We start from the raw sequence: 25,054 nt of genomic DNA on the forward strand, positions 1-25,054 counted from the left end.
TCCTCACAGGGAAATGCAGCCCACCGGGACACAGCTCTGGCACCGTGTTTCCTCTCATTCCTGGTCTCCTGCAAACGCCCAGAGAAATCCAATCCCTCAGACCCTGCATCCCTGGACACGAGGGGAACTGGAGTTTGACCCGGATCCCAGCGCCCTGGACAAGTGTGTTCCCAGGAGCACACGCCCGTGGCTCCATCCAGCCCATCCATCCCTCCTTTCCCTCCCAGCAGTCCCAAACCCTCCCCCAGCTCCCCTGGGTCTGTCCCACGGCCCAGCCCAGCTCCAGCCCTGGCAGAGCTGCAAACACCCCCCAGCTCGGCCCCCTGGGCTCCTGAACCCCCAAACCAAGGCTGAGGCTCACCAACGGGGACCCACCTGCCCCTCTCAGCACAGCCCAACCCCACAGCTCGGGGACCCCACACTCACCTGGCCCTTCGCCCCTTCCTCTCCACACTTCCCAGCACACAGGGCAAGGACCAGCCTGCAGTGGGAAACAGAGTCAGTGCCCAGGGAGCAAATGCCAACAGCAGGAGGAGAGAAACGTGTCCCTCTGACTTACCCCACCCCACGGGCAGCACCAGGAGCCCCCAGCCCGGCCGGCGGGGCTGCAGCCTCTTGCCTTTGGCTGCTCCCAGCCCAGGGCACTTGGCAGAGCTGGGCTGGATCAGGGCTTTGGCCTGGCCTGGAAGAGAGGAGAACAAGGCAATTAAGGGCACTGGGCAAGTCAAAGGCTCCTGCCCTTCACCCTTCTCTTCAATTGCTCACTAGAGAGTTTTAGCCATGAAAAATCCAGGGGGGACAACAAATAAGATGGGACCTTTTCCAGCATTTTCATTCCTATCTGCTTCAGGCATTAAAAGAAGGCTCGTTTTTCTTATTGCATTCCTTGCCCTATTTGATCAGCATCATTTTCATTCCAAACCCCCTTGGGAGTCGGTTGATTTTCTGCCATTGGACTTTGGGCAAAGGAAGAGACATCTGGGACGATGGAGCCCAGGAAATGACAGAGAGAAACCTGACAGGGAAAGGATTCAAGGCACTCCAGAACTCAGAAATGTGTTCATGCCTTGCCAGCCCACCCCCATTCTGTGCCACCCACCTGAGCTGGGCAGGTGAGGCCAAGGCTCCCCTTCCTGCTGCCAATCACTGTCCCAGCACACGGATCCCTGTGCTGGGCAGCACTTGGAAAAACCTGGGAAAGGCAAAAGGAAAATGGCACTGCCTGTCAGAAAACATGCCCGTGAACATCCCTTCTGGACAAACTTAATCACTTCCCTCTGCTCCAATAAACCCAGGGCAGGCAGGTCTCTCCAGCCCAGGGAGAACAGGAAGGAGAACTGCAGGAACACAGGCAGGCACAGGCAGCTCTTGGCACTTCTTCCCTGCAGACCTCTCTGCACTTGGGGCTCTTGGCACTTCATTTATAAAGAATGGGGGGGCAGCAGCCCAGGAATGTCCCTCAAAAACACAGAGAGAGAACAGGAACAGGGGTTGTTTGGGAACAGGCTGTGTGTCCAGCAGGGATGGGAACTGGAAACACGGGAGGCTGGAGGAAGGCAGGGGGGGAGCACTGGCCTGCCTTGGATGGATCCTTTTTCCCTTTGCTCAGAGACCTCAACTCCACCCTCTCTGAGAGCAGCAGGGAACTGCTGCAGGGGAAGAGTTCATTTAGGCACAAGCCAGTGATGCAGCCACGGGGGCAGGGGAAGAGGGGAGAGGAACTGACACAAAAATGACACAGTCACCACTGAAAGGGACTTTATTGAGCTACAACACAAACACATTCACAGCAGGCCAGGGCAGGAGGTGCCCCCAGGACCACCAACACAGCAGCTGGGCTTACAGGAACACCCTCTTCTCAAGTTATGGAGCCAGGGGCTGACAGCTGGGATCGAGCCTGGGGGGGTTGGAGAGCACTCAGGCATCAGGGCCAAGTCCTGCCCAGTCACTGCAGACAGTTCAGCCCCAGCAGCAGGGGGAGTTTCTGCCTCTCTCTTCACTATTATTTGCGACCCAACAGCTCAGTGCTGTGGAATTTTAGCTCCATAAGTGTTTTACACAGTTGAGCTTCACCAGAACTGGGGCACTTGTCAGTATTCCTGACTCTTCCAGGGCTGCACTTCCTTTGGGCATGAGGAACCTTGCAGACTGCTCCAAACCTTCACAGCCCACTTGCTCTTCTTGCCACAGTTGGACCAGCTCACTGTACCTTCCGAAAGAGAAGGCAATGATCCCTTCTGAAACCAGAACCTCCCCCCCTTTGCTTTCCCATTCCATGTTTGGTTCCCTACACAACTGAGGCCCTTCCAGGCCTTGCCAAGTGGCTGCCAAGGAATCCAAGCCAGGAACCTGCCAGGGAACAATGTCTGTGCTACAGCAACATCATTCCAGGCCTCTCACTGCCACCCCTTTGCTTCTCCCAACAGCTCCAGGGGCACCAGAACTTGCCCTGAAGACAGAAAGGCTCCTTTTGGGAGCACCACGAGCCATCTATTGTGTAGCACTGGAATTCCATCTCCTGGACAAGCCATGAGAAGCAGGGAACAATGCCTACGGTGACACGTATAGAAATGAGTCACTGTAGTGCAACGACACAGGAGTGGAAACCATTCAGTCAGTCTGACCAAACCCCACAGTCTTCCGAAAGGAATTTCTTCTTTGTGGAGACAGGGCATGGCCAGGAATTCCAACACGTGCAGTCAGAGAGCCTTGCACAATTGGACACCTGACCTGTATGGTCCTCAGTGTTCCTGATGTTCTCCTGCACACACTGCTGGGGCGAGACCAAAGGGATGCTCTACTCCTGCTTTTGCTGCAGCCTGTGACGAGAGGGGAACCGATGGGGATAAAGCACCCCGAATTTTTGCTTCACTATTTGCCCTTGTAGGAACAGCAAAAGCTACAAGAAACAAATTAGGATGCTGTCTTGCAAAGCAAACAAATGCAACATGCAAGGTACTAAGTGAACTGCCTTTGGATGTTAATTCAGTCAGACCTGCTGTGTTACAGAATAGAGCTACAATTGACTTTTTACTATTGGCTCAGGGACATGAATGTAAAGAATTTCAAGGAAGGTGTGGTATGAATTTGTCTGATCATTAGGAGTCTATTCACAGTGCATCCAACAGTTGCAAAAGGGAGTTGCAAAGCTGCATGTTAAGGAGAGCTGGGATTACCTGGAAAACCTGCTGAATAGTTGGGGAAGATCAGCATGGGTTAAATCCATAGTAAAGATGGGATGGGCCGGTGTGAGGATGTTTCTGTGTATTGCAATATGCTTGCCATGCTTGATGCAATGCAATCAACCAACTATAAACAAAGCATTAAAGGCTGTTTTATTTGTAAAAAAAGAAGGGGGAATTATGGAGGTGAACAGTGTCACCTCCCTCAGGCCCAGGACAGTGGACATTGTTCAACTAGCTGGCAGAAAGCCATGGGAACGGAAAGCAGGACAAAGAGGACACAGAAGAAGAAGCTAAAAGACTGCAAGAAGGACCTTGGTGGCTAAGATATGTAGTTATTTGTATCTCTTAAAACACAGGCTGTATTATGTAGACTTGAAAAAGTAAGCATAAGTAGAAGATCACCAATTGTTCTGCTTGAACTACCTATTGTTCTGCCTGGGATATAAAAGCTTATGCATTGTCATAATAAAGGACTTCGTCTTTCTTACATCACCGAAACAGAGTCTGTGCCTTTTAAAGCCACACTCCTTCTACTGGGTTAAGGACTGAGGAAGTTGGACCTGTGTCTGACCAGGACACGTGCAAACAAAATGGTGGGGACTGGAACACACACCTTGCACTCCTGCAGCTCTTACCATTACATTCCAGAGAAAACAGCCAATTGCACCATCACTGCTCATTTCTTAATCCCAATCCCACACTTCTTTTGCACTTGGAGCACCACTTTTATCACCCAATTACAGTCCATTAGAGAGCTCCACGTCTAGCAGTGACAGGTACCCCTGGGATATTCTCAGCAATGCCTGAATCCATTGCAGGGACCTTGCTTTGAGCTCCCCAGGGCCAGGCACCCCGAGGATCTCCCCGAATAATCCTTTCGGTGCGCGCTGGAGTCCTCGGGGTGCCCCAACCCGGGGGGCACCAACAGCACTGTCCCTCCAGGGGGCCAATTTGGTCCTAAAATGTAGGGGGATCTTGCCTGTGTCCCAGACTGGTCCGGGGATCTGAGGCCCTTCCCGAGAAAATCTCGGTGCCGGCGTGAAGGGCCAGAGATCCCTTGGAGCCACGGGAGAGCAGGCACAGAGTCCCTCCTGGGGGGCCAATTCTGCTGCCTCAACTCAGCTCTTCAAAGAAGCCTCTAAGACTCAGATCGTGACTTTTAGAAGCCATAAAATCTTTTATTCCTATGCTCTTGAATCATTCCAGCCCACCAGGTGCCCTGGTAATCAGATCCCAAAGGGCACACAGACCTATCTCCATTGCAGCTGATATGGCAGCATTACAGGAGGATTCATTTTCCTTCCCTGCATTCCTGTTCAATATTCAGGACATTCTCCTACACTCATTACCATACACACCTACCCTTAGAAGGTTTCCAAGGGGCTTCACCCAGGGCCCTCACAGGTCTGCTCTGTCTGGAGCCCTCAAAGTCCTCAGTGCCTGCCTTAGGAACCTCAACACAACTCACCTGCTTACACAGCAACTTGCTGCTGCTTGCCTGCTGCCTCACTTCCCTTCTTCCTTCTTTCTTCACCTCCCTTGCTTGGTCCCTTTCACTCCCTTGGCTCAGCTCTGTGCACTTTCCAGGCTACATCCCACTGCAAAAAGGATCAGCTCTTGTTACATCTCAACACTCAGACAGCATTCTCCCATTTTTCCTGACACTTGGCCATCAGGCCAATGTCTCATTATTTAAAGCAGAGTTTGACTCCTCAGTGACAACAACAACTGACAGCCCTGAATCCTATCACAGCTGAGACACAAACATGGATGGGAACTCTGAAGGATCCACTTTATCCTGCTCACCAACCAAAAGGAGCTTTCTGAACTCAAGAAGAAGAGACCCAACATCCTTTTTCTGCAACTTCAGCTACTACAAATGTGACCCACAAGACCTGGAAAGGCCCTTCCCACTTCACCTGCAGGGCTGGCAGTGCCACCACTGGACACGGACCCAGTGGCTGGGCAGGAACGGAGGGGCTGGGGCGTCCAATCCATCGGCCCAGGCGGCACCAGGAGTTCCTGGAGTACCTGCAGGGGAGAGCCTCAGGATTATGAAGGATTATGAAGATCAGTTTAAAATTCAATATGTATATCTCCTGGAATATGGGGAGTTGGACAAGGCCTACTGGTGCAACAAGGACACACTCAAGGCTATCTATTCAAAGGATCTACCAGCACTCAAAAGCTATCACTGTCCTTCTTGCAGGGCGAACTCAGGAAACTCTGTTGGCCAAAAGCCTCGAGGAGGATTTCCAGCTTTTGGGGCTCCCTTTTAACCATTTTTCCCATCACTGTAGCTGGGACTATCACCTGCCCTACAGGGGGAACAGCCCACACAGTTCACTTGCAGGGATGCCATTAACTCAAAGTCCCTTCTCAGGGGGGGCACTGCACACCTTGGCCTTTGTTTGCCCTCCCCACCAAAGATGCTTCCAACAGTTCTGAGACATCTGGCAGACCCAGAGCTCTCCTCAGGGAATGCTTCAGCTGCTTAAAGGCTGCCCTTGCACCATCTAGCCAAGGCAGAAAATGCTTTACATGCTATTCTTAAAAGTTGGCAGAACAGTCTTACCACACATCCAGAGGGAGCAATCCAGAGTCCACCCCGTCCTACCATTCCCAGCAAGGCAGTTCATGGGCTGTCTGGGGCTCAGGGAGGAGTCAGGGGGCTTCTTTTCTTCCTTCCTGCTTTCCCCATTTTCTCCTTCCAAAGCAAAGGTTTCTTGGCTTTCCTTGCTCAAGGAGATGCAGCAAAGGCCATCTCTTCAATCCAATACTGGAAACAGCTCGAGGTTGTCATTCAAGGTGCTTCTCTCAGGTCCTGCACTCATCAATCATCTTGGTCATTGGTTCCTTGGCAGGTTCTTGCATTCACGTCCTACAAGCAAACCAGGATGAGCAAATTCAGCTGTTACTGCAACCAATCCAAGCTGGCATTCTGATTTTAAAGGACACTGGCTTGGCCCTACCCATGTAGATCCCACATTAGGGGTAATACCTACAAGTTCTACCCTCTTCCACCCTCCTGGAAGTCCACTGGCCCACACAACAGGAACAACTGCAGCTACCACTTCAGTCAGGACCATGCTGCTGACAGGAGTTATTCCCTGCACAACAAGAGCTGCTGCTTGGACACATTTAGTTCCAGCAATTACAGTTTCAATATCCTCACTTTCTTAATCCCAATCCCACACTTCTTTTGCACTTGGAGCACCACTTTTATCACCCAATTACAGTCCATTAGGGAGCTCCATGTCTAGCAGGGACAGGGACCCCTGGGATACTCTCAGGAATGCCTGAATCCATGGCAGGGACCTTGCTTTGAGCTCCCCAGGGCCGGGCACCCCGAGGATCTCCCCGAATAATCCTTTCGGTGCGCGCTGGAGTCCTCGGGGTGCCCCAACCCGGGGGGCACAAACAGCACTGTCCCTCCAGGGGGACCAATTTGGTCCTAAAATGCAGGGGGATCTTGCCTGTGTCCCAGACTGGTCCAGGGATCTGAGGCCCTTCCCGAGAAAATCTCGGTGCCGGCGTGAAGGGCCAGAGATCCCTTGGAGCCACGGGAGAGCAGGCACAGAGTCCCTCCTGGGGGGGCAATTTTCCTGCCTGAACTCAGCTCTTCAAAGAAGCCTCTAAGACTCAGATGGTGAGTTTCAGAAGCCAGGAAATCTTTTATTCCTATGCTCTTGAATCATCCCGGCCCACCAGGTGCCCTGGCAATCAGATCCCAAAGGGCACACAGACCTATCTCCATTGCAGCTGATATGGCAGCATTACAGGAGGATTCATTTTCCTTCCCTGCATTCCTGTTCCATACTCAGGACATTTTCCAACACTTATTACCATACACACCTACCCTTAGAAGGTTTCCAAGGGGCTTCACCAAGGGCCATCCCAGGTCTGCTCTGTCTGGAGCCCTCAAAGTCCTCAGTGCCTGCCTTAGGAACCTCAACACAACTCACCTGCTTACACTGCAACTTGCTGCTGCTTGCCTGCTGCCTCACTTCCCTTCTTCCTTCCTTCTTCACCTCCCTTGCTTGGTCCCTTTCAATCCCTTGGCTCAGCTCTGTGCACTTTCCAGGCTACATCCCACTGCAAAAAGGATCAGCTCTTGTTACATCTCAACACTCAGATATCATTCACCCTTTTTTCCTGACACTTGGCCATCAGGCCAGTGTCTCATTATTTAAAGCAGAGTTTGACTCCTCAGTGGCAACAACAGCTACAGCCCTGAATCCTAACACAGGCTGAGACACAAACACGGATGGGAACTCTGAAGGATCCACTTTGTCCTGCTCACCAACCAAAAGGAGCTTTCTGAACTCAAGAAGAAGAGACCCAACATCCTTTTTCTGCAATGTCAACTGCTATAAATGTGATCCACAAGACCTGGAAAGGCCCTTCCCACTTCACCTGCAGGGCTGGCAGTGCCACCACTGGACACGGACCCAGTGGCTGGGCAGGAACGGAGGGGCTGGGGCGTCCAATCCATCGGCCCAGGCGGCACCAGGAGTTCCTGGAGTTCCTGAGGGGAGAGCCTCAGGATTATGAAGGATTATGAAGATCAGTTTAAAATTCAATATGTGTATCTCCTGGCATATGGGGACTTTGGCAAGGCCTACTGGTGCAACAAGGACACACTCAAGGCTATCTATTCAAAGGATCTACCAGCACTCAAAAGCTGTCACTGTCCTTCTGTCAGGGGGAACGCAGGAAACTCTGTTGGCCAAAAGCCTCCAGGAGGATTTCCAGCTTTTGGGGCTCCCTTTTAACCATTTCCCCCATCACTGTAACTGGGACTATCACCTGCCCTACAGGGGGAACAGCCCACACAGTTCACTTGCAGGGATGCCATTAACTCAAAGTCCCTTCTCAGGGGGGTCACTGCACACCTTGGCCTTTGTTTGCCCTCCCCACCAAAGATGCTTCCAACAGTTCTGAGACATATGGCAGACCCAGAGCTCTCCTCAGGGAATGCTTCAGCTGCTTAAAGGCTGCCCTTGCACCAGCTAGCCAAGGCAGAAAATGCTTTACATGCTATTCTTAAAAGTTGGCATAACAGTCTTACCACACATCCAGAGGGAGCAATCCAGAGTCCACCCCATCCTACCATTCCCAGCAAGGCAGTTCATGGGCTGTCTGGGGCTCAGGGAGGAGTCAGGGGGCTGCTTTTCTTCCTTTCTGCTTTCCCCATTTTCTCCTTCCAAAGCAAAGGTTTCTTGGCTTTCCTTGCTCAAGCAGATGCAGCAAAGGCCATCTTTTAAATCCAACACTGGTATCTACTCGAGGTTGTCACTTACAGGGGTTCTCTCAGGTCCTGCACTCATCCATCATCTTGGCCACTGGTTTTCTTGGCAGGTTCTTGCATTCACGTCCTACAGGCAAACCAGGATGAGCAAATTTAGCTGTTACTGCAACAATCCAAGCTGGCATTCTGATTTTAAAGGACACTGGCTTGGCCTTACCCATATAGATGGCATATTAGGGTTAATACCTACAGGTTCTGCCCTCTTCCACCCTCCTGGAAGTCCACTGGCCCACACAACAGGAACAACTGCAGCTGCCACTTCAGTCAGGACCTTGCTGCTGACAGGAGTTATTCCCTGCACAAGAAGAGCTGCTGCTTTGACACATTTAGTTTCAGCAATTACAGTTTCAATATTCAATACACTTTCCCATTTCATTTCTGCCTCAACTTTTCCACTCAATCTCTTCCTAGCAGAGGTTTGGGTGAGTTTGGCAAAGAGACCAACTGAGGAATTCCCCAATGTTTTCCCAGTTTAACCCCTGTCACACCAATCACCTTAACACTGCCAGTCCTTCATTCTCCCTCTATTGTGTTAAGGACTGAGGAAGTTGGACCTGTGTCTGACCAGGACATGTGCAAACCAAATGCTGGGGACTGGAACACACACCTGGCACTCCTGCAGCTCTTACCATTACATTCCAGAGAAAACAGCCAATTGCACCATCACTGCTCAATTCTTAATCCCAATCCCACAATTCTTTTGCAGTTGGAGCACCACTTTTAGAACCCAATTACAGTCCATTAGAGAGCTCCATGTCTAACAGGGACAGGTACCCCTGGGATACTCTCAGCAATGCCTGAATCCATTGCAGGGACCTTGCTTTGAGCTCCCCAGGGCCGGGCACCCCGAGGATCTCCCCGAATAATCCTTTCGGTGCGCGCTGGAGTCCTCGGGGTGCCCCAATAGCACTGTCCCTCCCGGGGGGCCAATTTGGTCCTAAAATGCAGGGGGATCTTGCCTGTGTCCCAGACTGGTCCGGGGATCCGAAGCCCTTCCCGAGAAAATCTCGGTGCCGGCGTGAAGGGCCAGAGATCCCTTGGAGCCACGGGAGAGCAGGCATAGAGTCCCTCCTGGGGGGCCAATTTTCCTGCATGAATTCAGCTCTTCAAAGAAGCCTCTGAGACTCAGCTGGTGAGTTTTAGAAGCCAGGCATTCCTTGCTTACAACACCCTGCCATGATCCCAGCCCACCGGGTGTCCTGGCCATCAGCTCCCAAAGGGCACACACAGGTATCTCCACTGCAGCTGATGGCAGGGGTCAGCACTACAGGAGGGTTCTTTTTCCTTCCCTGCATTCCTGTTCCACAGTCAGGACATCCCCAACACCTGTTTCCATACACACAAACCCTTATAAGCTCTCTGAGGGGCTCCATCAGAGGTGTCTGGTGGTCACCTGTGCCTGGAGCCCCCCATGTTCTAAGTGACCACCTTATCAACTTCAAGACAACTCACCTGGTTGTAGAGGAACTCGGTGCTGCTTGGCTGCTCTCTCAGTTCCCTTCTTCATTCTTTCTTTACTTCGCTTGCTTAGTCCCTCTAAATCCCTTGGCTCAGCTCCTGGAGTTTCTAGGGTACATCCCACTGCAAAAACTACCAGTTCTTAGTACACCTCACAACTTAGACACCAGAGAGCAACGCAGAAATCATCTAATCCAGGGAACTGCCTCCAAATATTGGGACAAAAATACCGTAACATTCCACAGCCTCCCTTGGCAAATAAACACCAAACTACTCAGGCACAAACAATAACCTGCATGCTACAACAGCCTGGCACTGCCAAGTCAGTTGGTAAATTACACAAGGTGAACTTCTTTACAAGTTCCAGTTATGATACAAAAACGAGGGAGATCACAGACTCCCCCAGACACTTTTACTCTGAGGAAAGAAGGAAAGCAAAGCCATCCCCAGTGCTGCAATAGCTCAGGCTCCCAAAAGGCCCAGGGGCTGGGCTGGGCTTTTGGCTGCCCTGGAGCACAGGCAGGAACACGATGTCACCACCCCACAGCCACAGCTGAGAACCCAAAGAGCAGCCACACCAGCAGCTCCTGCCAGCCCTGCTGGGCTGGGCCTTGGGGAGGAAGGGCACTGGCCTTTCTTCCTGCCTAGGAGCAAAGAGCCTCCTTGCTGAGCACTTCTCCTGCCAAGGGCATCAGCTCAGAGGGGAAGTTCATCAAGTGCAACTTCCTGGAATGAGAAACATTCCTCTTCCCTGGACAATCTCTTTCCAACGGAACTCAGAAGTACACACTAGAAGTTCAGGTGTTACCTAAAATTTCTTACAGGGACCTCTGAGACTCAATTGGTGAGTTTCAGAAGCCAGGCAATCTTGTATTCCCATGCTCTTGAATCATTCCAGCCCACCAGGTGCCCTGGCAATCAGCTCCAAAAGGGCACACAGACCAAACTCCATTGCAGCTGATATGGCAGCATTACAGGAGGGTTCATTTTCCTTCCCTGCATTCCTGTTCCACATTCAGGACATTCTCCAACACTTATTACCATACACACCTACCCTTACAAGGTTTCCAAGGGGCTTCAATGAGGGCCTTCCCAGGTCTGCTCTGTCTGGAGCCCTCAAAGTCCTCAGTGCCTGCCTGAGGAACCTCAACACAACTCACCTGCTTACACAGAAACTTGCTGCTGTTTGCCTGCTGCCTCACTTCCCTTCTTCCTTCTTTCTTCACCTCCCTTGCTTAGTCCCTTTCAATCCCTTGGCTCAGCTCTGTGCACTTTCCAGGCTACATCCCACTGCAAAAAGGATCAGCTCTTGTTACATCTCAACACTCAGATATCATTCCCCCTTTTTTCCTGACACTCGGCCATTAGGCCAGTGTCTCATGATTTAAAGCAGAGTTTGACTCCTCAGTGACAACAACAGCTATAGCCCTGAATCCTAACACAGGCTGAGACACAAACACGGATGGGAACTCTGAAGGATCCACTTTGTCCTGCTCACCAATCCAAAGGAGCTTTCCTAACTCAGGAATAATAGACCCCAGGTCCTTTTTCTGCAACTTCAGCTGCTATAAATGTGACCCACAAGACCTGGAAAGGCCCTTCCCACTTCACCTGCAGGGCTGGCAGTGCCACCACTGGACACGGACCCAGTGGCTGGGCAGGAACGGAGGGGCTGGGGCGTCCAATCCATCGGCCCAGGCGGCACCAGGAGTTCCTGGAGTTCCTGAGGGGAGAGCCTCAAGACAACAAAGGATTAGGAAGATCACTTTTTCCTTTAATATGCACATCTCCTGGAATATGGGGACTTTGATAAGGCTTACTGGTGCAACAAGGACACACTCAAGGCTATCTATTCAAAAGATCTACCAGTACTCAAAAGGTATCACTGTCCTTCTTGCAGGGAGAACTCAGGAAACTCTGTTTGCCAAGAGCCTCCTGGAGGATTTCCAGCTTTTGGGGCTCCCTTTTAACCATTTTCCCCATCACTGTAGCTGGGACTATCACCTGCCCTACAGGGGGAACAGCCCACACAGTTCACTTGCAGGGATGCCATTAACTCAAAGTCCCTTCTCAGGGGGGTCACTGCACATCTTGGCCTTTGTTTGCCCTCCCCACCAAAGATGCTTCCAACAGTTCTGAGACATCTGGCAGACCCAGAGCTCTCCTCAGGGAATGCTTTAGCTGCTTAAAGGCTGCCCTTACACCATCTAGCCAAGGCAGCAAATGCTTACAGGCTGTTCTGAAAAGTTGGCATAACAGTCTTACCACACATCCAGAGGGAGCAATCCAGAGTCCATCCCGTCCTACCATTCCCAGCAAGGCAGTTCATGGGCTGTCTGGGGCTCAGGGAGGAGTCAGGGGGCTTCTTTTCTTCCTTCCTGCTTTCCAGGTTTTCTCCTTCCAAAGCAAAGGTTTCTTGGCTTTCCTTGCTCAAGCAGATGCAGCAAAGGCCATCTTTGCAATCCAATACTGGAAACTGCTCAAGGTTGTCATTCAAGGTGGTTCTCTCAGGTCCTGCACTCATCAATCATCTTGGACATTGGTTTCCTGGCAGGTTCTTGCATTCACCTCCTACAAGCAAACCAGGAGGAACCAATTTAACTGTTACTGCAACCAATGCAGTCTGGCATTCTGATTTTAAAGGATACTGGCTTTGCCTTACCAGGAGAGATCCAACATCAGGGGTAATACCTACAGGTTCTGCCCTCTTCCACTCTCCTGCAGTTCCACTGGCCCACACCACAGGAACAACTGCAGCTGCCACTTCAGTCGGGACCTTGCTGCTGACAGGAGTTATTCCCTGCACAACAAGAGCTGCTGCTTGGACACATTTAGTTCCAGCAATTACAGTTTCAATAGCCCCAGTTTTCCATTTCATTTCTGCCTCAACTTTTCCAGTCCATCTCTTCCTAGCACAAGTTTGGGTGAGTTTGGGCAATAGACAAACTGAGGAATTCCCCAATGTTTTCCCAGTTTAACCTCTGTCACACCAATCACCTTAACACTGCCAGTCCTTAATTCTCCCTCTACTAGGTTAAGGACTGAGGAAGTTGGACCTGTGTCTGACCAGGACATGTGCAAACCAAATGCTGGGGACTGGAACACACACCTGGCACTCCTGCAGCTCTTACCATTACATTCCAGAGAAAACAGCCAATTGGACCATCACTGCTCATTTCTTAATCCCAATCCCACACTGCTTTGGCACTTGGAGCACCACTTTTAGAACAAAATTACAGTCCATTAGAGAGCTCCATGTCCAGCAGGGACAGGTACCCCTGGGATACTCTCAGGAATGCCTGAATCCATTGCAGGGACCTTGCTTTGAGCTCCCCAGGGCCGGGCACCCCGAGGATCTCCCCGAATAATCCTTTCGGTGCGCGCTGGAGTCCTCGGGGTGCCCCAACCCGGGGGGCACCAACAGCACTGTCCCTCCAGGGGGCCAATTTGGTCTCAAGCTTGCCATGGACAGCCCAAAAGCCATTTCAAGAGGCCTTCTTTGGAACCCACCAATGGGTACGGGGAGGAAGCCACAAGAAGGCCTCATTTCTAAAGGCAGGGGGATCTTGCCTGTGTCCCAGACTGGTCCGGGGATCTGAGGCCCTTCCCGAGAAAATCTCGGTGCCGGCGTGAAGGGCCAGAGATCCCTTGGAGCCACGGGAGAGCAGGCACAGAGTCCCTCCTGGGGGCCAATTTTCCTGCCTGAATTCAGCTCTTCAAAAAAGCCTCTAAGACTCAGCTGGTGAGTTTTAGAAGCCAGTCATTCCTTGCTTACAACACCCTGCCATGATCCCAGCCCCACTGGTGCCCTGGCAATCAGCTCCCAAATTGCACACACAGGTATCTCCACTGCAGCTGATATGGCAGCAATACAGGAGGATTCATTTTCCTTCCCTGCATTCCTGTTCCACAGTCAGGACATTCTCCAACACTTATTACCATACACACCTACTCTTAGAAGGTTTCCAAGGGGCTTCACCAAGGGCCTTCCCAGGTCTGCTCTGTCTGGAGCCCTCAAAGTCCTCAGTGCCTGCCTTAGGAACCTCAACACAACTCACCTGCTTACACAGCAACTTGCTGCTGCTTGCCTGCTGCCTCACTTCCCTTCTTTCTTCACCTCCATTGCTTGGTCCCTTTCAATCCCTTCGCTCAGCTCTGTGCAGTTTCCAAGCTACATCCCACTGCAAAAAAGATCAGCTCTTGTTACATCTCAACACTCAGATATCATTCCCCCTTTATTCTTGACACTTGGCCATTAGGCCAGTGTCTCATGATTTAAAGCAGAGTTTGACTCCTCAGTGACAACAACAGCTACAGCCCTGAATCCTAACACAGGCTGAGACACAAACATGGATGGGAACTCTGAAGGATCCACTTTGTCCTGCTCACCAACCAAAAGGAGCTTTCTGAACTCAAGAAGAAGAGACCCAACATCCTTTTTCTGCAACTTCAGCTGCTATAAATGTGACCCACAAGACCTGGAAAGGCCCTTCCCACTTCACCTGCAGGGCTGGCAGTGCCACCACTGGACACGGACCCAGTGGCTGGGCAGGAACGGAGGGGCTGGGGCGTCCAATCCATCGGCCCAGGCGGCACCAGGAGTTCCTGGAGTACCTGCAGGGGAGAGCCTCAGGATTATGAAGGATTATGAAGATCAGTTTAAAATTCAATATGTATATCTCCTGGAATATGGGGAGTTGGACAAGGCCTACTGGTGCAACAAGGACACACTCAAGGCTATCTATTCAAAGGATCTACCAGCACTCAAAAGCTATCACTATCCTTCTTACAGGGGGAATTCAGGAAAATCTCTTTGCCAAGAGCCTCCTGGAGGATTTACAGGTTTTTGGGCTCTCTTTTAACCATTTTTCCCATCACTGTAGCTGGGACTATCACCTGCTCTACAGGGGGAACAGCCCACAAAGTTCACTTGCAGGGATGCCATTAACTCAAAGTCCCTTCTCAGGGGGGTCACTGCACACCTTGGCCTTTGTTTGCCCTCCCCACCAAAGATGCTTCCAACAGTTCTGAGACATCTGGCAGACCCAGAGCTCTCCTCAGGGAATGCTTCAGCTGCTTAAAGGCTGCCCTTGCACCATCTAGCCAAGGCAGCAAATGCTTACAGGCTGTTCTTAAAAGCTGGTATAAAAGTCTCACCACACATCCAGAGGGAGCAATCCAGAGTCCATCCCGTCCCACCATTCCCAGCAAGGCAGTTCATGGGCTGTCTGGGGCTCAGGGAGGAGTCAGGTGGCTTCTTTTCTTCCTTCCTGCTTTCCAGATTTTCTCCTTCAAAAGCAACAGCCATCTTTTAAACCTAAGGTTGTCATTCAAGGTGGTTCTCTCAGGTCCTGCACTAATCAATCACCTTGGACATTGGTTTTCTTGGCAGGTTCGTGCATTCACATCCTACAAGCAAACCAGGATGAGCCAATTTAGCTGTTACTGCAACCAATCCAGTCTGGCATTCTGATTTTAAAGGATACTGGGTTTGCCTTACCAGGAGAGATCCCTCATTAGGGGTAATACCTACAGGTTCTGCCCTCTTCCACTCTCCTGCAATTCCACTGGCCCACACCACAGGAACAACTGCAGCTGCCACTTCAGTCGGGACCTTGCTGCTGACAGGAGTTATTCCCTGCACAACAAGAGCTGCTGCTTGGACACATTTAGTTTCAGCAATTACAGTTTCAATCAACATCTCCAGTTTTCCATTTCATTTCTGCCTCAACTTTTCCAGTCCATCTCTTCCTAGCACAGGTTTGGATGAGTTTGGCAAAGAGACAAACTGAGGAATTCCCCAATGTTTAACCCCCGTCACACCAATCACCTTAACACTGCCAGTCCTTAATTCTCCCACTATTGTGTTAAGGACTGAGGAAGTTGGACCTGTGTCTGACCAGGACATGTGCAAACCAAATGCTGGGGACTGGAACACACACCTGGCACTCCTGCAGCTCTTACCATTATATTCAAGAGAAAATAGTCAATTGTACCACCACTGCTCATTTCTTCTGTGCCACAGCAACATCATTCCAGACCTCTCACTGCCAACCCTATGCTTCTCCCAGCAGCTCCAGTGGCACCAAAACTTGTCCTGAAGGCACAAAGGCTCCTTTTGGGAGCAACATGACCCACCCAGACTGTAGCACTGGAATTCCATCTCCTGGACAAGCTGGGAGAAGCAGGGAAAAAAAACAAGGACCTTACAGGTCAATTGGGGGCACCTCTTCATCCAACAGCAGCTCCAAGAAAGGTACTGAGTCAACACCTCACCAAAAACACAGGAAAACAAGTGCCAACACTTCAACAATCACTCCAGTTTTCAATTGATAAAGCAACACTGAAGAAAAGCTTTTCAGACACTTGGCAAGAGTCCATCCCACTTTAACCAGTGTGTGGGACTCGTTCCCAGCCTCCTGAGGTTCATTTCCCACCTCACTCAGGGCTGCAGTACACCTGGTTCTACACACACACAGGGAGCTGCTGTTCCTGCATTCCAGTCTCCTGGTTCCCCTTGCAACTCCTCCAGCTGTTTGCCCAGCTCTCCAGTGCCCATTCCTTTGCCCACTGCACTTGTTCACAGCCCCAGGGCTCCCAGGGCCACCCTGGGCTCTCCCCTGCCCTGACACTCAGGGCCCTTTCCCAGCCCCGACTCCATCCAGCACTGACCCAGCTGCTGCACCTGCAATTCTCCTGCTCCTGCCCTCCCTCTGCCTGCAAAACACCCCTGCCAGCTCCTGCACCCCACCTCTTACCTCCCAGCTAAGCAGAGCTGCATCCTCCTGGATCCTCCAGCTGGATGCTGCTGGCTCTGGGCAGCTCCCACCCTTCAGCAGGGGATGCCAAAGGCAGCTCTGGGGACTGGCCCGAGGGCAGGGACACCCACTCTGGCTCACACCAACACTCAGCCAGCTCAGGCCTGGGCTCTTCTGCCTGCAGGGCAACAAACAGCCAAGCAGGGACACTGGGACACTCCAAGGAAACAGGGACAACACACTCAGCAGCCTGGCACACCACAGCCCCCAAACCTGCCCAGGCTCCAGCTGCTGCACAGACCTGTGGCCACACAGGACCCAAACCCACCCCCAGCACAGACAACCCTGGGCAGGTCAAGCTGCTCATTCCCAAACACAACCAAACATCCATCCCACTGTCTGCCAGCCCCTGCTCCCAGCAATCCATCATCTTTCCCATTTCCTTTCTTTACAGGTCCTTCCATTCACATTCTACTATCAAACCATGATTAGGAAGTTTAGCTGTTACTGCAACCAATCCAGCTTGGCTTCCTAATTTTAAAGGATACTGGGTTTGCCTTACCAGGAGAGACTCTGGCTTAGGGGTAATTCTTACAGCTTCTGTCCTTGTCCATTTCTTGGAATTCCACTGGCCCACACCACAGGAACAACTGCAGCTGCCACTTCAGTCGGGACCTTGCTGCTGACAGGAGTTATTATCCCTCTGTAAACACCAAACTGCTTCAATACAAACAATCCAGTGGACACTACAACTCCTTGGCACTTTCAGTGTAACCAGTGCAAGTCAGTTCCTAAGTTACACAAGCTTTTCTTCTCAAGTTGTAATTAATTAAGATATCAAAACAACAACAACTGTGAGATAAGAGATCCCCCCCAACGGTTCTACTTTTAGGGAAACAAAAACCCAAACCCCCATCCCCAGTACTACAATAGCTCAGGCTCCCACAAAGGCCCAGGGGCTGGGCTGGGGTTTTGGCTGCCCTGGAGCACAGGCAGGAACACGATGTCACCACCCCACAGCCACAGCTGAGAACCCAAAGAGCAGCCACACCAGCAGCTCCTGCCAGCCCTGCTGGGCTGGGCCTTGGGGAGGAAGGGCACTGACCTTTCTTCCTGCCTAGGAGCAAAGAGCCTCCTTGCTGAGCACTTCTCCTGCCAAGGGCATCAGCTCAGATGGGAAGTTCATAAAGTGCAACTTCTTGGAATGAGAAAGATAGTTGTTCCCAGGACAATCTCTTTCCAACTGAACTCAGAAGTACACACTAGCAGTTCAGGTGTTGTCTAAAATTTCTTACAAGAACCTCTGAGACACAACTGGTGAGTTTCAGAAGCCAGGCAATCTTGTATTCCTATGCTCTTGAATCATTCCAGCCCACCAGGTGTCCTGGCAATCAGTTCCCAAAGGGCACACAGAGCTATCTCCACTGCAGCTGATGGGAGGGGTCAGGATTACAGGAGGATTCATTTTCCTTCCCTGCATTCCTGTTCCACAGTCAGGACATTCTCCAACACTTATTACCATACACACCTACCCTTACAAGGTTTCCAAGGGGCTTCACCGAGGGCCTTCCCAGGTCTGCTCTGTCTGGAGCCCTCAAAGTCCTCAGTGCCTGCCTTAGGAACCTCAACACAACTCACCTGCTTACACAGCAACTTGGTGCTGCTTGGCTCATTCCTCACTTCCCTTCTTCCTTCTTTCTTCACCTCGCTTGCTTGGTCCCTTTCAATCCCTTGGCTCAGCTCTGTGCACTTTCCAGGCCACATCCCACTGCAAAAAGGATCAGCTCTTGTTACATCTCAACACTCAGATATCATTCCCCCTTTATTCTTGACACTTGGCCATCAGGCCAGTGTCTCATGATTTAAAGCAGAGTTTGACTCCTCAGTGACAACAACAGCTACAGCCCTGAATCCTAACACAGGCTGAGACACAAACACGGATGGGAACTCTGAAGGATCCACTTTGTCCTGCTCACCAATCAAAAGGAGCTTTCTGAACTAAAGAAGAAGAAACCCCAGGTCCTTTTTCTGCAATGTCAGCTGCTATAAATGTGACCCACAAGACCTGGAAAGGCCCTTCCCACTTCACCTGCAGGGCTGGCAGTGCCACCACTGAACACGGACCCAGTGGCTGGGCAGGAACGGAGGGGCTGGGGCGTCCAATCCATCGGCCCAGGCGGCACCAGGAGTTCCTGGAGTTCCTGAGGGGAGAGCCTCAAGACAACAAAGGATTAGGAAAAGGATCATTTTAAACTTTAATATGTGTATCTCCTGGAAGATGGGGAGTTGGACAAAGCCTACTGGTGCAACAAGGACACACTCAAGGCTATCTATTAAAAGGACCTACCACCACTCAAAACTATCACTGTTCTTCTTTCAGGGGGAACTCAGGAAACTCTGTTTGCCAAGAGCCTCCTGGAGGATTTCCAGCTTTTTGGGCTCTCTTTTAACCATTTTTCCCATCACTGTAGCTGGGACTATCACCTGCCCTACAGGGGGAACAGCCCACACAGTTCACTTGCAGGGATGCCATTAACTCAAAGTCTCTTCTCAGGGGGGTCACTGCACACCTTGGCCTTTGTTTGCCCTCCCCACCAAAGATGCTTCCAACAGTTCTGAGACATCTGGCAGACCCAGAGCTCTCCTCAGGGAATGCTTTAGCTGCTTAAAGGCTGCCCTTGCACCATCGAGCCAAGGCAGCAAATGCTTACAGGCTGTTCTGAAAAGTTGGCAGAACAGTCTTACCACACATCCAGAGGGAGCAATCCAGAGTCCACCCTGTCCTACCATTCCCAGGAAGGCAGTTCATGGGCTGTCTGGGGCTCAGGAGGAGTCAGGGAGCTTCTTTACTTCCTTCCCGCTTTCTGGATTTTCTCCTGCCAAAGCAAAGGTTTCTTGGCTTTCCTTGCTCAAGCAGATGCAGCAAAGGCCATCTTTGCAATCCAGTACTGGAAACTGCTCGAGGTTGTCATTCAAGGTGCTTCTCTCAGGTCCCGCACTAATAAATCATCTTGGCCACTGGTTTACTTGGCAGGTTCTTGCATTCACGTCCTACAAGCAAACCAGGATGAGAAAATTTAGCTGTTACTGCAACCAATTCAAGCTGGCATTCTGATTTTAAAGAATACTGGCTTTGCCTTACCCATATAGATCCCACATCAGGGGTAATACCCACAGGTTCTGCCCTCTCCCACTCTCCTGCAATTCCACTGGCCCACACGACAGGAACAACTGCAGCTGCCACTTCAGTCGGGACCTTGCTGCTGACAGGAGTTATTCCCTGCACAACAAGAGCTGCTGCTTGGACACATTTAGTTCCAGCAATTACAGTTTCATTATCCCCAGTTTTCCATTTCATTTCTGCCTCAACTTTTCCACTCAATCTCTTCCTAACACAGGTTTGGGTGAGTCTGGCAAATAGACAACCTGAGGAATTCCCCAATGTTTTCCCAGTTTAACCCCTGTCACACCAATCACCTTAACACTGCCAGTCCTTCATTCCCTCTTTGTTGTGTTAAGGACTGAGGAAGTTGGACCTGTGTCTGACCAGGACACATGCAAACCAAATGCTGGGGACTGGAACACACACCTGGCACTCCTGCAGCTCTTACCATTACATTCAAGAGAAAACAGCCAATTGCACCATCACTGCTCATTTCTTAATCCCAATCCCACACTGCTTTGGCACTTGGAGCACCACTTTTAGAACCCAATTACAGTCCATTAGGGAGCTCCATGTCTAGCAGGGACAGCTACCCCTGGGATACTCTCAGGAATGCCTGAATCCATTGCAGGGACCTTGCTTTGAGCTCCCCAGGGCCGGGCACCCCGAGGATCTCCCCGAATAATCCTTTTGGTGCGCGCTGGAGTCCTCGGGGTGCCCCAACCCGGGGGGCACCAACAGCACTGTCCCTCCAGGGGGCCCAATTTGGTACTAAAATGCAGGGGGATCTTGCCTGTGTCCCAGACTGGTCCGGGGATCTGAGGCCCTTCCCGAGAAAATCTCGGTGCCGGCGTGAAGGGCCAGAGATCCCTTGGAGCCACGGGAGAGCAGGCACAGAGTCCCTCCTGGGGGGCCAATTTTCCTGTCTGAAATCAGCTCTTCAAAGAAACTTCTAAGACTCGGTGAGTTTTAGAAGCCAGGCATTCCTACACACTATGAGATATTTTAAAAGCTTACTGAGTGAAAAAACAAAGCTTTTATCAGTGACATCTGATCTCCCACAGACAGCTCCTTTCTCCTTTCAGTACAAAATTATTTTCATGGAATCGCTTAACAGGAAGTGCCCAGGAACCCCAGACTGTGCTTTCCAGAATAGAAAATAAACAGAGGGAAGGAGCTTTGCACAAGTGTAACATACTCCAGAACACACCTGACTTTAGTTTTACTCTGTATGTTCAAATAGAGCAGAAGACAAAAACTCCAGCAGGAGAGCTGGCACATTACCCATGGTACCCTGAAAGTCCCCCTTAAGAGACCTGGAGAAAAATCGCAGTTGTGCGAGTCCCTTTTGCCTGCAGATGGCTGGGGATCCTCTCCATCCACCTCGTGCTCTCCCAACAGCAGAAAGGGGAACCTCAGGGACACGGTGGCACTCGACATCCTGCTGAGAGAACAAGGAAACCTTTAGCATAAAGGGGAGTTGGAATCTAAAACTTCCTTTCCTGGGAAAGGAAGCTTGTGAAGCTTTGTGAAGCCTGCAACCAAGAGGGGGAAAATTTGCATCTCCTTTGGTGCAGGTGTCAACAGAGGCCAACAGAGCTTCCACCCTTTTCAGACAACCAGCCCCGCAGCCCTGCCACGGCTCCCCCGGGGTCACCCGGCAGGGAAGGACCTGACCCGGCCCCCGCTGCCCAGCACAAGGCGCCCCTAAACGCCCCCCGGCTCCCCCGGTCCATAACCCAGCGGCCAAGGCGCTCTCCCCTCCGCAGCCCGGGCAGCAGCGGGGCCGCGCCCTCAGCCCTCACACACAACCGACCGCACCCGCCCCGCCGGCCCTTTATACCGCGGGCCGCCAGCGCTGCCCAATCAGCGCTCGAGCGCCGCCGCCCAATCCCAGCCCGCCTGGCCCTGCGGCCCCGCCCCGCCCGCTCGGCTGAGGGAGATCGGGAACTGGGGACAGGAACCTGCTGCTGGGGGAGAGCCTGGAGATGGAATTGCACACGGGCACCTGAAGCCCAGGCGATTTGCTTGCCTTGGCAAGGCCCTGTCACAGGAAATCTTGCTCCCAGTCACAGGAAATCTCTGTTTCCCTGCCCATCCCTGGAGACAGGTGGCCCCTAAAATCCCCGGCAATCAGGAAGCACAGGCTGGAGGAGCTGGCAGGACCCAGTGGCCGTGTGTGCTGTGTGACACCGTGTCCTGCAGCCCCACGGACCTGCAAGCAGGGACAGGTCCTGGCAGCGTTTCAGTGCCGAGGCCAAAGCTGGGGCTCAGGGACAGCTGGGGCACGTGGCAGCTCTGGGAATCTCTGCCATGGATGGCTGGGCATTCCAGGACTGCCTGCTGGGCAAAGGAGCTTCTCTGCAGACTGTGGAACCAACAGGTCTCATGGACTTTAAGAAGCCAGAACTGCTGCAGGACTGGAGAGGAATCTGGGTCAGAAGAGACAGTTCAAGGTCTCTAAGTCTGACCTCCTGCTCAGGCCACAGTCACCAATGGGATCGCACCGGGCTGCTCAGGGAGGGATCCAGTCATGTTTTGAAACATTCCACGGATGGGGATACAACAACCTCCCCAGGCAACCCGTTCCATGAGCGACTGTCCTGACAAAATACCTCCCCTCCTATGCGGTTGGCAGCAACAGCTGGGCTGGCAGGAGCAGAACCTCCCTGCTGGGCCATTCCCCAGCAGCCCAAGTGCCCTGCACAGGGCTTGGTGCGGAGGCCTGGGCGGCTCGTTCCTCCAGCTGGGCATTTTAGGAGCTGCCCTTGCCCCGTCACTGCCAAGTCCCTCTGGCAGTGGTGCAGCTCCTCAGCTGGAGTGCCTCTGAGGGACCCCGGCCACGTTTCCCAGCAGCTGAAGGAAGGGAGGGTCACCCCCCAAGCTGGGCTGCCTTTCTCTCGCTGCCTTTTCCCCACCTTTACACTGCAGTGACAAGAGCTGCACTTTCCCAGGGAACGGGGCAGTGACAGGGCAGAGGAGCAGGCAGGAACCCCCTTCTTTTCTGCAGGCCAGTGACTAACTGTGTGTGAAGGGACAGCGACTCTGGTACCAACTCCACCTCCCACTTCTTGTCACAGATCGATCTGAGGCACTTGTCAGGTCAATACCTGCTCTTTTCAGGAGCACCAGGCTTGTGGTCAGTGTCCTCATTGTAGCCCACGAATCCCTCTAGGTGTTAAATCAGCCTCCCTGTCCTGATTCTTCTCATGAAGAATTAGCATTTAATGAGATCTACAAATTATCCTGGCAGTGTCTATGTTACAAGCTCAGTTTGGCAGTGTTGCTATCCTGGAAAGTGTGGAACAGTGACTGTCAGTTTTCCTTAGGATGCTCTTAAACACCATCCCTACATTCCCAGGAGAACTCTGGAGGGAGAGACAGAATGTTTAAAACATGAAACCCCGGCATTGCAATTGTTATTTCTAAGGATGTGTTTCTATCTGATACAGTTGTTGGGGTGATTACTCTGGAGAGTGTTTTGTACCTCAGGCAGTAAGTCTGGTGTATCAGCCTCCTCGTGAGCAGGAACCAGCAGGTTCCCCAAAGGAATGTTATGTCAGACTCTGTCAAACACAGCACGGAGATGAGCAGGAGTGGTGCTTGTGCACAGCTGAAGTGAAGCACCCTTGGATTCGAACTGCTCTGGGAGATCTTTGTTGAGATGGGTATTTCTGCACAGCTTCTTGTGCCATGTTGAATTTAGAGATGAGCTGATAAAGGCAGTGACACTATTCTGTCATCACTGAGCTTTTGAGGATTTCAAACCCCTTACTCTTAAGTCCAGGGGCTCGTTGCCGGGGGTCCGTGCTCGGGGGTTTGTTCCCGGGGCTCGTTGCCGGGTCCCGCCCGTGCCCGCTGCTGGTCCTGGCCGGTGCCGCCTCTCCCCCCGAGGTGGGATTGGGGCTGGGACCCCCCCAGGGAACGGGACACGGTCCCGCTCGGGCCGGGGGAGCCGGGGCTGTGCCTTGGCACGGGAGAGCGGTGACCCCGGTGGGCACGGCCGGGACTGCAGCCCCGGGGCGCGACCCAAAAGCGGCGGATGGACCCCAAAGCACGGCTGGGATGCGAGAGTGTGTCGTGGGTGGCCATAACCACTTGTCCCTCCCGCAGTCCTCGGCCCTGTCGGTCAAGTCCTGCAGTGCGGACTCGCCGTTCCCGGTAGCCGGAGAGGGCTCCCATCCCCGGGCAGCCCCAACGCCCCTAAATCCCGCAGCTCCTGCTCCCGATCCCGGGGTGCCGGGTCTCCTCGTCCCGCCCCTGCCGCAGCTATCTGGACGAGTACGGCAGCAGCTACAGCCAGGCGCCTCTGCCTGTGCTCCTGGGCTCCACCAGGACCTTCCTCTCCATGGTCTCCACCTGCTGCATCTCCCCTGCACCCACCGCCTGCTTCCTGAAGGAGGTGACACCCCTGGCACCAGTGGGCTCATCTCCGTGCTGCTCCTTGGCAATCCAGGCGAACCAATGACGCCTGCTTCCAAATTGCCAGCCACTCCCCCATACCACCACAGTGATCCTCAGATCTCAATTCGGTCAGACAAGACTCAACACATAAGGAAACTTCTCATAGCCAAGGAAAGGCTGATATTGCCTAACTTGGCAAAGGCAAGAAGGTGGGATTTGCAAGAAACATTGGGACAGCAGCCCTGTGCCCCAGGACAGAAAGCCTGTGAGCTTTGGCTTTCAGGTGCAGTGTGTGGCGCAGCCTGGGCACTCTGTGGGGAGTAAGTGGTCTGTTTCCTGGTATTCGAGCAAGCCACATCAGCTCATCTGCACCTAAGGACCTTGTGAGGTAACCAGGAGACGAGTTGAGGTTCTTCCTCGGAGATTTTTACTTCATGGAGGAGCTCCTTTCAGTTCAGCGCAGGTGAACGGAGCTGCACTGCAAGCTCTAATCATCTCCTCATTGAATGCAGCTGAGGGCGTTTGGGGGGATTTAAACTGCGGGGAGAAACTGCTCTGAGCTCAGCCCGGCTCAGCCCAGCTGCCTTGAGAGGCATAATCAGCTGAGCGGGGGGTGGAGTCCAGGTGGTTTCTGGGTGATAGAAATTGGAGCAGGCAAAGAGGAGTGTGCCATGTTAGTAAGGCAGGGCACTTGGAGCAGCAGGTCGTCCAGGCAGAGGGAGTAAAAGAGAAGAACCACTCTCCTTCCCAGCTGTCTTTGGTGGCCTATGAGGTA

The 25,054-nt window shown here is 52.3% G+C and overlaps 2 long non-coding RNA genes across 3 annotated transcripts; both read right to left on the reverse strand.

Moving 5' to 3' along the window:
- Window positions 1–263: 263 nt before the first annotated feature.
- On the reverse strand, window positions 264–20,140 carry LOC135408973 (uncharacterized). 2 transcript variants are annotated; one of them, XR_010427961.1, is made up of 8 exons: window positions 19,888–20,140; window positions 19,458–19,763; window positions 18,351–18,926; window positions 15,112–15,592; window positions 12,646–14,135; window positions 5,761–6,066; window positions 4,654–4,783; window positions 264–682 (listed from the first exon to the last, which is right to left on the reverse strand). It is a non-coding gene; the product is annotated as an uncharacterized LOC135408973 (long non-coding RNA). The 2 variants fall into 2 exon arrangements; XR_010427962.1 differs by lacking the exons at window positions 12,646–14,135; window positions 15,112–15,592 and adding an exon at window positions 16,713–17,415 and having other exon boundaries at window positions 497–682; window positions 19,888–20,107.
- Window positions 7,181–8,420, reverse strand: LOC135408972 (uncharacterized). The gene is made up of 3 exons (XR_010427960.1): window positions 8,257–8,420; window positions 7,602–7,726; window positions 7,181–7,280 (listed from the first exon to the last, which is right to left on the reverse strand). It is a non-coding gene; the product is annotated as an uncharacterized LOC135408972 (long non-coding RNA).
- Window positions 20,141–25,054: the final 4,914 nt, after the last annotated feature.

Source organism: Pseudopipra pipra, unplaced genomic scaffold (assembly GCF_036250125.1).
Source record: "Pseudopipra pipra isolate bDixPip1 unplaced genomic scaffold, bDixPip1.hap1 HAP1_SCAFFOLD_98, whole genome shotgun sequence".
Lineage (NCBI taxonomy): Eukaryota > Metazoa > Chordata > Aves > Passeriformes > Pipridae > Pseudopipra > Pseudopipra pipra.